At 50.0% G+C, this 12185-nt stretch overlaps 1 long non-coding RNA gene across 3 annotated transcripts; it reads left to right on the top strand.

The window, feature by feature from the left end:
* Positions 1-6778: 6778 nt before the first annotated feature.
* LOC138684300 (uncharacterized) lies at positions 6779-9432 on the top strand. 3 transcript variants are annotated; one of them, XR_011323626.1, is made up of 4 exons: positions 6779-7123; positions 7197-7263; positions 8349-8637; positions 9239-9432. It is a non-coding gene; the product is annotated as an uncharacterized lncRNA (long non-coding RNA). The 3 variants fall into 3 exon arrangements; XR_011323627.1 differs by having other exon boundaries at positions 8493-8637; XR_011323625.1 differs by lacking the exon at positions 6779-7123 and having other exon boundaries at positions 7151-7263; positions 8493-8637.
* Positions 9433-12185: the final 2753 nt, after the last annotated feature.

Raw genomic sequence — 12185 nt, forward strand, 5'->3', positions numbered from 1 at the left:
GAGGACAGTCATTGGTCGTATATGAGTCCTTGGTAGGTTGTATATAAAAACCATGGCATTTCTCCCCCTGAGTCCTCAGGCCAGTAAGATTGCAAAAGGCCTCGAGGATTTTGATATTCCTTTGCATTCCTTCCCATGATCCACTTAACAATACCAGATCGTCTGCAAAAGGCATAGATGTTACACATTTTGAACCATGATGGCATCGCCTTCCTCTAACTTACACAACAGGGGGTCCACAGATAAGTTAAATAGTAAAGGTGACATTGGGTCACCTTGTTTAACACCAATTTGAATCCCGATGGGATCCGACTGTTCATTCTTCATGGTAATGCGAGTTTTGATATTTTGATACATGTTCGTAATCAGGGTGATAATCTGATGGTTCACACCCTTTTGCTTAAGCACTGCAATAAGGTGATAATGACTTACTGTGTCGAAGGCTTTAGCCAGGTCAATGAAGACAACGCCCAAGGGTCGATGTTCCTTTTTTGCGTTCTTAATCAATAGTTGTAATAGCTTCAGATTTTCCGCACATCCCACTGATCTAATAAAGCCCTTTTGTTGCGGATTAATAGGGCATGCCTTTGCCAGTCTTGCCGTCAAGATCCTTGAGAATAACCTCAAGATAATGGATCCGATGGTAATTGGTCGCCAGTTATTGATGTCCATTTGGCGCTCCGGCAGAGCAGATTTCGATATTAACACAGTCCGACATTCTTTCACCGCGTCCGGTACTATGCCAGTCACCAACCATAGATTGAATACTTCCATTAACTGGGCAAAATGGGGGTCTATCTTAATGATATCCTGGAGACTTAGTCTGGTCCTGATGTTTTTAGAGATTTCTTTTGCCGTGATCATGGCTTCGAATGCCGAGTTGTCCGCCTGGCCCCTGGATCTGAACGCACCCAGGCCCTTGAATGTTCCCGGTGACTCCCATCTCGACTTGAACCACACGTCAGGGATTCCACGTCGTCCAGGATAATACCGGCCAGTTTCCCCCTGTCCAGGTAGAACAGCCGCTGGAACCATAGGAACTGCCCCCGTTTCACAGCTCTCTTCTTCATCCACCCCTTTGGTGGTTCCGAAGGCCGAGCAGTTTGGGCCACTTGACGCGGTCGACCCTGGCCCGCTTTCAACTCAGAGGACTTAAAGGCAAGGCGTGCGAAACAGTCTTCCATTGCCTTATCAGCAACTGTTGTTAGATCTTCTTCCCCTTCGATCACCCGCTGAAACATTCCATGGAGAATGGACAATTTTCCAGATGTTACCCGCTCAGAGATTGTCTTCCGGTAATGGGACCTCAGTCCCCCCTCCATCTCTGATCCAACGCACACAAGATGTTCCCCTTCCGCAAGGTGTTCCCCTTCCAATTCTAGATGTTCCTTCCGACCTTGATCTTTTCCCTTCTTCACCGGGCTCTTATGAAGGTCCCGTCTTTTATGGCTTATCTGTTTTGTTGTCTTGGTCGGACTTGTTGATGTTTTTCTGCCCCTCATACTGTTTATCCAACTTTCTCAATAGTTCTACCTCATCCTCAGTCCAGCACCGACGATGTGCCCCTCTCATTGTACCTGCCTTAGGGCGTGCAGCGGTAATCCGCTCAAGGTTTCTTGTGACTGGATGGACCAAGCGCTTTTGCTGCCCCAGGCCGATTTTTGTTTCAAATGTTTTCTCACAGACCTCTGGTGGGTTGACCCTGGCTGGGTGCCAGGTGCACACCAAAGCCACTCTATCACTCCCCCTTCTCAGCTGGACAGGGGGGAGAAAATATGACAAAAGGCTCGTGGGTCAAGATAAGGACAGTTCAATAAAGTGAAAGCAAAGGTCGCGCGCAAAAGCAAAGACAAACAAATGATGTTATTCCCTACTTCCCATCAGCAGGCGATGTCTAGCCACTTCCTGGGAAGCAGGGCTTCAGTACGCGTAGTGGTTGCTCCGGAAGACAAAAACGCCCCCCTTCTGTCTCCCTTTACTTAGCTTTTATATCTGAGCTGACGTCATATGGTACGGAATATCTGTTTTGTTAGTTTAGGTCAGCTGTCCTGCTTATGTCCCCTCCCAAGATCTTGCCCTGCCCCAGCCTGCCATTGGGGGGGTGGGGGGGTGGGGCAAAAATTTTGGAGAGACAGCCTTGATGCTGTGCCAGCACTGCTCAGCAGTAGCCAAAACACTGGTGCCTTATCAACACCTTTCTAGCTACTGATGCAGAGCACAGCACTACGAGGGCTGCTATGGGGAGTATTAACTCCATCTCAGCCGGACCCAATACACACGGACATGATGGATTCCTGTCCGGGACCTTCACCACTGGAGTACCCTCCACTGGGAGATCATCACGAGGTCGCAAGACCGGAGTCAATGGCAAGGGAGAGATCCTGGCCATAGCCCCGAGAGGTGAGGACTCCTCCTCTTCGTTCTCTTTCTCCACCAGAGTTGGACAGATGTTCTTGTCCCTGAGACTTAAAGAGTTAGATACCTCATACACCTCTGGAAGTAAAGGCAGGCGGTCAGTCAAGGTGGAGGATTGCTGGCCTTCAGGACCCACCAGATCAGAGTTAACAAACTCTAATCCCCTTATTTCAAATCTTACCTCCAGCAATCCCCCGTGATCTTTGGTGGAACAAGAGACCACATTGTCACGCAAGTCCAAAGGAGTTGTTTGTGTGGCCACCGATACGAAAGAAATTCGCATCGGCTGACCCATTTTGCCAATCCAGATAAGTAGTATAAGTCAAACAACACCCCCTCAAGTGCTGTATGATTGAGCCCAACTGTGCCCATAGGCGAGGCTTTGGGCAGCGACAAGGAATCGGTGCCAGGAATTTAGATCACCAAGTCGAATCTATCGAATGGTTGGTGAGGCCAGACGATAGGGGGGAAGTAGCTCTAATTCCCACACTGGGGCAGAGGTTAACTTGGCTACCCTGAAGGGCATCCAGCGGGACCACGAGGAGGTGTAACCTCTGCAGCTCTGCCCAGTTAGTAACTATGATCCCGTCTTAAGAGAGTTATAGTTACTCCCGCCGTTTACCTGCACTTCACTGAATTTCTTCACTTTGACATTCAGAGCACTGGGCAGAAATCACATCGTGTCAACACCCACCGTGGGCCTTCGCGATGCTTTGTTTTAATTAAACAGTCGGATTCCCCTGGTCCGCACCAGTTCTAAGCTGGCTGCTAGGCGCTGGCTGAGGCGGGGCACCGGCCCGGGACCCGCCCCGGTGACCCTCCCCCGTGGAACCGTGCGCCGACGTCGGCCACGGCGGCACGCACATGTGCGCATGCGACGCGGGAACTCTCCGGCCCCCTGCCACTGGGTGCAGACCAAAAGGGCCGGGGGGCGGCGGCGTATGGCAATGGCGGCAGCTGCCGCAGGGGCGCCGGGTGGGAGTGGTGCCAGGTAGAGGGGGGGGGGCGGGCGGTGCCCGCCGCAGCTGGGGTGATCCACAGGAAGGGCTCGGCGCACGTCCAGAGTCACCGCCGCACACGCACCTGGGCGGGCGGTGCGTGGCGCCTTGTCCAGCCGCAGCGCGCGCCCAGCCCCGCTTCATGCCCCAGCCCGACCGACCCAGCCCTTAGAGCCAATCCTTATCCCAAAGTTATGGATCCGGCTTGCCGACTTCCCTTACCTACATTGTTCCAACGTGCCAGAGGCTGGTCACCTTGGAGACCTGCTGCGGATATGGGTACAGCCCGGCGCGAGACTTACACCCTCTCCCCTGCATTTTCACGGGCCAGCGAGAGCTCACCGGATGCCACCGGAACCGCGACGCTTTCCAAGGCGCAGGCTCCTCTCTCGGAGCGAACCCATTCCAGGGTGCCCGGCCCTGCACAAAGAAAAGAGAACTCTCCCCGGGGCTCCTGCCGGCTTCTCCGGGATCGGTTGCGTCACTGCACTGGGCGCCAGGACGGACCTGTCGATGACTGGTATATAAGAGGCAGGAGAAGGGTAAGCAGTGCACCCCCTCGCAATTGCGCTTGGTACGTTTTTGGGGTAAGTGGATGTCCTGGTTTCAGCTGGGATAGAGTTAACTGTCTTCCTAGTAGCTGGTACAGTGCTATGTTTTGAGTTCAGTATGCGAAGAATGTTGATAACACTGATGTTTTCAGTTGTTGCTCAGTAGTGTTTAGACTATAGTCAAGGATTTTTCAGCTTCTCATGCCCAGCCAGCGAGAAAGCTGGAGGGGCACAAGAAGTTGGCACAGGACACAGCCAGGGCACCTGACCCAAACTGGCCAACGGGGTATTCCATACCATGTGACGTCCCATCTAGTATAGGAACTGGGAAGTGGGGGCAGGGAATCGCCGCTCGGGGACTAGCTGGGTGTCGGTCAGCGAGTGGTGAGCAATTGCCCTGCGCATCATTTGTACATTCCAATGCACAAATTGGAATTCCAGGTCAGTCCTTCCTTTTGGTATGTATGTGTTAGAGATAGATTGTAAGGGTGCACTGTGTTTATAAAATCTTAAATCAGAACAAAACCGAGAATCCGTCCCGCAGATTGTCTAAAATCTCCAGGAAGCAAGAAAATAACAGTTCAGGGACAAGAGCAGGCCAAATACATCATTGTGAGGCAACAGCATAGGAAGCGTACGTGGAAGAAGATAAAAGAAGTTTGAGGGAAAATGAGTTATTATCTGTGCCGTACGGGCTGCCGGCACCTGTGGCTTGGCACTGCTCTCGGGCTACCGACCCAGCTTCAAGGTGGAAAAAAAAAGTGGCTTTCTCTGAATGCTGGCATCAGGAACAAGGTGCTTTAACTTGCCAGCAGGTGCCTGCAGGCTTTTATTAGCATGAGTTTGTGTGGTAGGAATGGAAGGTGTAGCTGGTGTTACTTCAGTGAAGGTCATGGGCTTTGGGGGTTTTCTTGCCTGGTTGGATTTGATTGGTTGGTTTGTTTGGGTTGGTTTGGTTTGTGCTATCAATTTGGGGGGTTCAGGAGCTGATTTCCATTCATTCCTCCTCCCAAGTGGTGTGGGTGGAAAAGGCTGGAGTGATAAATTTCTACCCGGCTGGAGGCAAGCTGACCGCATGAGTCAGAGAGACGCATTCACAGCGAAAAGCTCATACATCACCCTGATGGCTGAAGGCAACTCCCTGAACTGTAGTAGTGTGAACTTATCTGTTGTCTCTCTGAGTATGCAGGAGAAATGGCTTGCAGCTTTGTGAAGCTATAAACAAGTGTCAAAACTTGGAACAAATCAGGTTAACTTCTTGTATAAAATTAGGATTTCTCGGAACAGAAGTAGGTTGGAGCTATTCGCTATGGTGGACAAATCATAGCAAGAGTTGGCAAAATATTAAACTGCCAGAGACTTCTCATTTGAACAGAAGGCTGATGGATGAATAGGTAGTATGCCATGTGTGCTACTTTCTCTCTTAAGTTCTCTTCTTTGTATATGCCTGGCAGTCTGGTACAGTTGAGAGAGAGAAATAAGATTTTTTTATTTTTTTTTAATACCAAAAGGGGAACACATTCTGTTGGGCATAAGTCACTCTCAGTAAAGCTTTCCAAGTACCATTTTCCTCAACTTTTAAGTTGTGAGATCAATTTTTGAGTAATACGTGCAGGCAACTGAAAAATATCAACTCTTGACTAAAAGAATTTGCTCTTAATAATATCTGCTATATCTAATTGATGTTGTCCTTTATGTCAATCTCTAATTATAGCTTCTGTAGGAAGAACGGGGCAACGACAGGCAGATGGTGGCCTTCTGTACACTGGAAAGATCTTGGATGCTAGCAAAGTCTAAAACCCATTCTTGTGTTGTGCAAACTCTCTGAAGTGCAAGTTGTACGCTGCAAGTAATACGTAAAACATGTAGGAAGTTGCTGCTGTAGGTGTTTAATTTAGACGTAGTGCACATCAATTAAACATAGGCTTTCCTTCTGTATTTGTTATGGAAATGATAGCATAAGAAGGAAGATATTCCTTATGACTATTTTTACTTAGGAAGTGGAAGTTGACAATGCCTAGAAACAAGGCAAGGCAAATTAGGTCAAGGCCTAGCTACCCTTGTAAGTAAACAGCTGTTCTGACTGGGGAGACTAGTTGATAGGACTACACTCCTAATACCCCCCCGCTCCATGTTTTTGGAAAACGCATAGAAACAAGTTTGAAAAATGAGCTCATAGAGAAGGGAGGCGGGGGGAACCCCCTAGATGACTAAAAGCCATGTCTGTAGTTGGATAAAGCTACTCTGAGAGAGAGAAATCCATCTTCCCTCAGTGGAAGATAAAGGCAACAATTAGAAGGAAGGAGCTGCAATAAGCTACCTTTTTAAAATCAAGTGTTGAAGCTGTCCTTTGAGCACTTCCTCATCCCATTCCGGCCAAAGTGGGTCAGATGCCTTAAATAGTTCTAAGCGTCTCTCGACTAACCCAGCTAATATTTGAAGTTATCCGTATATGAAGTAGGAAAATGTCCGGTTTGAATAATGGCATCATTAATCCCTTTAGCCTTTGGGTCTGGATATGGGCTTTTTGACAAGCATGATGAGTTGTAGAGACCTTTTTCATGTGTCTCCCCCTTTTGCTACTAGTGTTTCTGTAGAGACCCTTGATCCATCAAGTACAGTCCTCACCTCCTGTCCACTCCTTTGTCTCCCCTGGTTTCAGCTGGTAATGCAAAGTAGGGGTTTCTTTCTCCCTTTTTCCCTTTCTAAAGCAAGGATTCTGTGGTGTTTAAAAAAAAAAAAAATCGTGCTGCTTTTAATTTAATGTTGTGCTGCCATGTTTGTCCTGTGCTGCTTCTGATTGCAAGGAGGTCAAGTTATCTAAACACCATAAACAGGATCTTTTTCCCCTCATTCATGTTAATGCTGGGCAAAAGAGCAGAAGCTGATTTGGAAACCTGTAAGTGGAAGGGTGTTTTCCAGTAAGGTGGTTGGTTTGTTGTTTTCTTTTGGTTTTTTTTTTCTGTTGTGGAGTCTTCAGTATTTTATTTTCTCCCACAGTACTCCTAAGCTGCAGAACCAGCCTCAAAGGTACTATGGAATGACTTCTCCAATTAGCTTGCCTCCTCCTAAGGTTATGGATTGCATTCATACCTGGAAGCTGGTTGAAGCGATGAAAGCATGTGGGGTATTTGAAGACGAGGAAGAACTGAATCACAGGTATAAAAAGACTAAAATTTATTAATCTCCTGGGTTTTTTTAGGGCAAACTTATACATGAGTTTTCTTTACAGGCTGGTCGTTCTTGGTAAACTGAATAACTTGGTCAAAGAATGGATTTCAGAACTTGGTGAGAGCAAGGTAAGGGTTTTTGATATGTTCTTATCAAAACAGCTGAAGCCTTTTTGCTTCTTTTAAAGGTGATGCTACTAGGATTTATGCTAAAGTTCAACTTTTAACTTTCTTCTTAAGTATCACGCAGAGCTGTAGTAACTGCCATTGAAATAATGTATAAAAGATACTTCAGATCAAGCTCTTCAAGTCCTTGGGGCACAGAATAAATTTGTGAAGTGGCTCCATCAGTTGACTTGTAGCAGTTAACAAAGCTGAAACAACATATTGTGGGGCGAGAGAGATGGTAAATGAGCAGTAATCTTGCCCCAAACAGCCTGCAGCACTCAATCTAGTTTGACATTATTTCACTAGACTTGCCTTTGGTATGGCTCTTAGATTGTGTTAATTTATGTGGGCCTGCTGCAGGCAAGACTGATAGTAGGGCTTAATTTGTTTAAATTGATGAAACAACTGCTACATTACTCATCTTTTTTTTTGTTTTGTTTGTGAGCTGCAAGCACTCACTTCAGAGCAACAGTATCAGTCTATTAGACTAACAACTCAGTCCGGGAGAGAGGAGACATTGTTTATGGAGGCTGTTGTAGTCTTTCTAAATGACTTAGAAAGAGGCTCTGCATCTCAGTGGGATTCTGACGTAGAGCCTTGGAAGGAATGGATGGGTAAGTCCTCAGTCTTCACTTCCTTTGCCGGGTCACAGGCAAAAGCTCACTCTATCCCCTCTGCAGCTGCTGCTCTGCAGACCAACATTTAATGATTACCGGTATTGCACAGTGAGCTTAACGCATTCTTCGCATGAAAACTTTCTACCCAGAACATCACCCGTGTGCCTTTGCAGCTTTGGGTGTCTCGGCTTACACCTGTGTCTGCTGCTCATCTTCCATGCACTGCTATTCACTTATGAAGCAGTTGATTGCAACGTGTCAGGGGAATGTTTCTCCTCCAGATGGGATTACAGCAGTGGCTGTAGGCTGTGTGACTTCAGCTTGTGAGCTGGCCGCTGTTCCAGAGCCATAGGGGGAATGCAGGGCTGAGGCATTCAGCTTTGGCTGTCTATTTTTTATGCCTTCATAATACTGTATTGCACTCCTCAGGAATCCAGGGTCCCCAGCAAGCAGTCCTTGCCCCAAGCCCACGGGCACAGCTGCACGTAGCAACCGTTCAGCCTCTCAAACACACTGTGCGACTGTCAGCAGTGCAGAACACATGAATATGTGGGACTGTCTCATCTCCTACAGGTGCTGGTGAGAAAAGTCCACAGGCTGCAGATTGCAAATGGCCGCTAATGTACAGTGCAGCAGTGGCGCTGGCCATCCTGGCGTCCATAGTCCTTCTGGGAGCTTTGGGTCACCTGGTTAAATTGCTGCTGAAGAATAGGAAACAGTGAGTTGGTCTTCCCAGCATTCTTGCGCAGCAAAGCATTCCCAGTGGCAGCATCCTGGAGTGCGGTTCACCGAGGGTAGCAGCACCTTGTTAGCATTTCATAGAATCAGAATCATAGAGTCGTGGAATGGTTTGGGTTGGAAGGGACCTTTAAAGATCATCTAGAGCAACCCCTCTGCCATGGCCAGGGACATCTCTCACTAGGTCAGGTTGCTCAAAGCCACATCCAACCTGACCTCGAACACTTCCATGGATGGGGCATCCACAACTTCTCTGGGCAACCTGTTCCAGTGTCTCACCACCCTCATCGTAACAAATAGCCTCCTTCTGTCCAGTCTAAGTCTACCCTCTTCCAGTTTAAAACCACTGCCGCTTGTCCTGTCTCTACAGGCATTGGTAAAAAGTCTCTCCCCACCTTGCTTATAAGCCCCCCTTACATATTGAAAGGCTGCAATAAGGTCTCCCCAGAGCCTTCTCTTCTCTAGGCCGAACAACCCCAGCTGTTGGGGTGGTTGTTTCTGTTGTGAGAAGTTTTTACCCCCAGCCTCTTAATTCATATTAATGTGAATTCTTTTTCCAAAACCCATTCTGTGTGTTGCAGAGAACCACAGCTTCCTCTTGTCAACGTTGCCTCAGAGACAGACGCAGCTACAAGTGAAGCCAAAGCAAATTCAGAAGAAGAAAGAAAACTCACCCAAATTGCCATGGAAATAGAAGAACTCACCAATAAGTGGACTTAGTACAACAGTTGAAGACTGTGGAAACACTTTGGCCTCCTGCTGTCAGCCTCAAACGGAAGGAAAGGAGAAGGGTCCCTCTTCTGCACCAGGAGGTGCTGGTCTGTTACAAAGCCAGTCAGAAAGGCATTTGCACTCTGTACAGCATCATTTTCAATGCTCGTAGAGCCTTAGCTGGAACAAAAGCAAGAGAGGGTGATACAGATAGTCTCACGGCCCTTCGGATGGTGGGAACCCCGAGTCGCGCAGCACCGAGCGGGCCTCCGACCAGCATGCAGCACACCGGGCACACCCCAGCTGTAGACCAGGTTACCCCATTTTGGTCATTAAAGCTCCTACTGGATTTTTCTTACAAGAAGCCACTCTGTTCATTGCTTCTAGTGTCGAGCAGAGCACATCTTCCCCCGACAACTTCTTGCCGCTGCCCTTTTGGACAAAAGCAAGACCAGGCAGGTGGTGTGATCGCTGGTACTGAGCAAGAGTTGCCTGCAGGCTCCCCCGGTCCAACGAGCTGGCGGAGTTCATCCTGCAGCCAATTCTCCCAACTCTTCCACCTTCTCCCCAGAAGCAGCACAGGGGAACGGGGAAGGGGGGTTGCGGTCAGTTCCTAACGCTTTGTCTCTGCCGCTCCTATCTCCTCACGCTCTTCCCCTACTCCAGCATGTGGTCCCTCCCACGGGACCCAGTCCTTCATGAAATGCTCCAAGGTGTACAGGGCACAAGTACATCCGTGTGCGTGTTGTAATACATGTGTACGCAGGCACAGGTACACCCGTGTGTGTTGTAATGTCTGTTTATACATGTGCACACCCTGATGTGCATACATCCCTCTGTGTGTTGTAACACGCATATACACCCTGACATGCACAGGCACAATGTGTACATGTTGTAATGCCCATTTACATGTGTGTACACCCTGGCATGTGCACACAGGCATGAGTATGCCCATATGCATGTCGTACTGCCTGTTGTAACACACGTGTGCACCCCGAAGTGTACACAGGCACAAGGACACCTGTGCGCATGCTGTAATGTCTGTCATTTACACATGTGTACACATGTGTCCATGTCACCATGTCAGAGCCTGCAGTGTGTGTGTGTGCACATACAGCCTGGTGTACGCATGTGTGCATACATGTACACACGTGACCCTGCATGTGCAGGTCTGTACCTACCCCTACACACACATCAGCGTCAGCTCCTGAAGCCACGTGCATGTGAACATGCGTGTGAACAAGTGTGCGGTGTCCAGCACAGCCACGTGCCTGACATCACCACCGGCACGTGCCCTCCAGACCAGTGCACACGCGTGTGCGTACGGACATGCCCATGACGTGACCCCATGTGCGCACACCCACACACGCCTCGAGTGTGTCGGCCCCTCCCTGCACACATGGCACTGGGGCGCAAGTGTGTGAGAGGCACTACCTACCAGCTGTGGCCTGGATCGGGGAGTGGGGGGAATGGACTGACGGTTACTGGGAGGCACTGGGGCCCCCCTCCCCCTGCCTCCCAGTCCCATACTGGGACCAGTAGAGCAGGAACCCAGTATGAACTGCAGGTGCTGCTCCTAGTGCCCCCAGTATGACCAGTACTGGTCCTCCCAGCTCCCAAGATGGCCGTCACTCACACTCCCAGTATCCCCAATATGACCAGTGCCTGCCATTCCCAGCTCCCAGTACTGCCATTACCTGCCACTTCCATTCCCATACCTGCTGTTCCCAGCTCCCACTACAGCCAACACCTGTCCCTCCCAGTAGACCCATTACCCCTTGCTCCCAGGACACCCAGTTCTCCCAATAACTGTCCCTCTCTGCTCCCAGTACTCCCTCTCCACTCTGGCTCCCATTTCCCAGTGTCTCCCATTAAGACCATCACCCCTCATTCCTCAGCCGCAGGATACTGACACCTGTCACTCCCAGTACTCCCAGTATACCTTGTATCTCTCACTCTTAGCTCCAGTAACACCATTACCCGCCATTCCCCACTCCCAGTTCTCCCAGTATAGCCTTTACACAGGTCTCCCAGTTCCCAGTACGCCCAGTCCACGACACTCCCAGCTCCGAGTATACCCAGCAGCTGTCATTCCCAGCTCCCAGTAACATCAGTAACTGTTATTCCTGGCTCCCAGTAAGACCTGGCATTCCCAGTACGTCCCATATAGCCTTTATGCAGTGCTCAGCCCTTACGCTGCACTCCTGCCTCCCAGTATAGCCCTTATGTGGCACCCCCAGCTCCCAGTACTCCCAGTATAGCCCTTAACTGGCACTCTGGGCTCCTAGTGGAGTCTTCACCTGCCACTCCCAACTCCCAGTGTGGCCAGTCCCTGCCCTCCCAGTGCTCCCATACCTGACTTACCAGGGCGCCGCACCCAGCCCAGCCCAGAGCACCCAGCCCAGACCTGGGAGAGGGGGACGCAGGCATCTGGGCACCCGAGGCACCCCCACCCCAGGGGAACCCAGGCATCTGGGGATGGGTGCTGACACAAGAGCTGGTGATGAAACAGCCCCGGGGCGGTGGGGGGGGGGGGGGGGGTGGAGCTGAGCCCTTGGGAACTCTCTGCACCCCAGGGTGGTGGTGAAGGGCCAGACCCTCCCTTTCCCATTTGGTCCCATCCCCCCCATCAGTGTCACCCACTCAGGAGGGACCCGACCCAAACCCAACCCTCGTGCACCCCCAAACCACAGCCCCTCCCAATGCCCCAAATCCCCCCTATGCCCCCCCCAGACTCCCCAGACACTCCAACAGCCCCAGCACACCCAAATTTAACCCATGTCCCCCCAGACACCCCAACATCCCCCAATCCCCTCC

The sequence above is a fragment of the Haliaeetus albicilla genome, unplaced genomic scaffold (genome assembly GCF_947461875.1).
Source record: "Haliaeetus albicilla unplaced genomic scaffold, bHalAlb1.1 scaffold_89, whole genome shotgun sequence".
NCBI classification, from domain to species: Eukaryota; Metazoa; Chordata; class Aves; order Accipitriformes; family Accipitridae; genus Haliaeetus; species Haliaeetus albicilla.